The sequence below is a fragment of the Eriocheir sinensis genome, unplaced genomic scaffold (genome assembly GCF_024679095.1).
Source record: "Eriocheir sinensis breed Jianghai 21 unplaced genomic scaffold, ASM2467909v1 Scaffold261, whole genome shotgun sequence".
NCBI classification, from domain to species: domain Eukaryota; kingdom Metazoa; phylum Arthropoda; class Malacostraca; order Decapoda; family Varunidae; genus Eriocheir; species Eriocheir sinensis.
Genome location: NW_026111567.1, coordinates 364,143 through 367,010, shown reverse-complemented (window position 1 = coordinate 367,010; position 2,868 = coordinate 364,143). Strand labels below are relative to the sequence as shown.

Here is a 2,868-nt window from a genome sequence, read left to right as displayed (position 1 = left end):
GAGCTCGTTAGCCGTGGTAGGCAATCTGCCTAGGAGAGCAAACTCTAAACAAACCCGGGCAGGTGGAGGTCGTTAGCCGTGGTAGGCAATTCACCTAGGAGAGCAAACTCTAAACAAACCCGGGCAGGTGAGGCTCGTTAGCCGTGGGAGGCAGTTCACCTAGGAGAGCAAACTCTAAACAAACCCGGGCAGGTGAGGCTCGTTAGCCGTGGTAGGCAATTCACCTAGGAGAGCAAACTCTAAACAAACCCGGGCAGGTGAGGCTCGTTAGCCGTGGTAGGCAATTCACCTAGGAGAGCAAACTCTAAACAAACCCGGGCAGGTGAGGCTCGTTAGCCGTGGGAGGCAGTTCACCTAGGAGAGCAAACTCTAAACAAACCCGGGCAGGTGAGGCTCGTTAGCCGTGGTAGGCAATTCACCTAGGAGAGCAAACTCCGAACAACAAACCCGGGCAGGTGGAGCTCGTTAGCCGTGGGAGGCAATTCACCTAGGAGAGCAAACTCCGAACAACAAACCCGGGCAGGTGGAGCTCGTTAGCCGTGGTAGGCAATTCACCTAGGAGAGCAAACTCCGAACAACAAACCCGGGCAGGTGGAGCTCGTCAGCCGTGGTAGGCAATACACCTAGGAGAGCAAACTCCGAACAACAAACCCGGGCAGGTGGAGCTCGTCAGCCGTGGTAGGCAATCTGCCTAGGAGAGCAAACTCCGAACAACAAACCCGGGCAGGTGGAGCTCGTCAGCCGTGGTAGGCAATCTGCCTAGGATAGCAAACTCTAAATAAACCCGGGCAGGTGGAGCTCGTCAGCCGTGGTAGGCAATCTGCCTAGGAGAGCAAACTCCGAACAATAAACCCGGGCAGGTGGAGCTCGTCAGCCGTGGTAGGCAATCTGCCTAGGAGAGCAAACTCCGAACAATAAACCCGGGCAGGTGGAGGTCGTCAGCCGTGGTAGGCAATCTGCCTAGGAGAGCAAACTCCGAACAATAAACCCGGGCAGGTGGAGCTCGTCAGCCGTGGTAGGCAGTCTGCCTAGGAGAGCAAACTCCGAACAATAAACCCGGGCAGGTGGAGGTCGTCAGCCGTGGTAGGCAATTCACCTAGGAGAGCAAACTCCGAACAATAAACCCGGGCAGGTGGAGGTCGTCAGCCGTGGTAGGCAGTCTGCCTAGGAGAGCAAACTCTAAATAAACCCGGGCTTGTGGTGCTCGTTATACTGTCGTAGACAATCCACGCGATGGGAACACCAAAGAAAAGGAAAATAAAAAAGAACACCAGAAAAATGGAAAATACAGAAACGAAACATCAAGAAAAGAAACAAAAAGATCATCCACCTTTAGGCCCTAACATCGCCAAAATTATGGGTGGGTCTCTTCTGGGGAGAAAGCGGCTCACCCAGACCAAAGAACATCAACAAGGGATGATATAGAAAAGAACACCAAAAAAATATGGAAAAAGAACAGAAAAAACATCGAAAAAGAAAAGCAACAGAAATAAATGAGCAACATCGAGAAAAGAGAAATACAAAGAAACATCATCCACCTTTCGGCCCCAAACAACATCACCAAAATTATGGATGGGTCTCTTCTGGGAGGAAAGCGGCTCATCCAGACCAAGGAACATCAACAAAAGGATGATGGGAAAAAAATAACAACAAAAAACATCAAAAAGAAGTAAAAAGAAAAAGAACAGGAAAACATCGAAAAAGAAAACAAAAGCAATAAAAAGAACGAAAAACACGACATCAAGAAAATAAAATAAAACAAACATCATCCACCTTTCGGCCCTAACAACATCTCCAAAATTATGGGTGGGTCTCTTCTGGGAGGAAAGCGGCTCACCCAGACCAACGAACATCAACAAAAGGATGATAGGAAAAAAGAACACCAAAAAAGAACACCAAAAAAGAAAACCAACAGCAAGAAAACACAAAGGAAAAAAGAAAGAAAAAGAAAAGAAAAAGAAAACAAATAGAAAAAAAGAAAAGAAAGAAAGGAAAAAGAAAAAAAATATATAAACAAATAAATAAATAAATACAGAATATAGTAAAATTAACTAACTGACTCTAACTGCTTAACTAACTATCAAACTATCTATTTAACTAACCTACCTAACTAACGGTAATACAGCTGTTTGACTACCCATTAACAAACAAACTAACAAACCACTTAACGATCTAACATGGATAGTGAGGTAAGGTGGGATTAGACTTACAGGAGCTGCCTTGTAGAGACTAACCGGCCTCTTGCAGACTCCTTACGTTCTTATGTTCTTTTACGTTTAAGAATATGGCCCTTAAACCCCATTCACACCTGTACTAATACCTGACTGGTTGGGTGACTCATTCTACCTCTGCCTGCCTCCCCTCCTGCTACTGTCTCCGCTATCAGCACACAATCTACGCTCCCCCATAAAACCCACACCTAACCTAACCTAACCTTCCTGTATACCCCCTTCACACCTGTACTAATGCCTGGCTGGTTGGGTGACTCCTTCTACCTCTGCCTGCCTCCCCTCCTGTTACTCTCTCCGCTATAAGCACAAATCTTCCCTCCCCCATAAAACCCACACCTAACCTAACCTAACCTTCCTGTATACCCCCTTCACACCTGTACTAATACCTGGCTGGTTGGGTGACTTCTTCTACATCTGCCTGCCTCCTCCTGTTACTGTCTCCGCTATCAGCACACAATCTCCCCTTAACCATAAAACCCACACCTAACCTAACCTAACCTTCCTAGCCTAACCTTACTGTATACCCCTTCATACCTGTGCTAATACATGACTGGCTCACTTCCCTACATTCAACCTACGCATTACCCCGGCGCGCTCCTCGTTTGGCCCGTGACCCCGCGCAGGTAACAGCAGACCC

General features: G+C 47.3%; 1 long non-coding RNA gene across 10 annotated transcripts; it reads left to right on the top strand.

Moving 5' to 3' along the window:
* LOC126991336 (uncharacterized) lies at window positions 1-1,780 on the top strand. 10 transcript variants are annotated; one of them, XR_007745424.1, is made up of 7 exons: window positions 1-127; window positions 193-322; window positions 388-455; window positions 524-591; window positions 660-727; window positions 793-934; window positions 1,071-1,780. It is a non-coding gene; the product is annotated as an uncharacterized LOC126991336 (long non-coding RNA). The 10 variants fall into 10 exon arrangements; XR_007745425.1 differs by lacking the exon at window positions 524-591; XR_007745427.1 differs by lacking the exon at window positions 660-727.
* The last annotated feature ends 1,088 nt before the right edge of the window (window positions 1,781-2,868 follow it).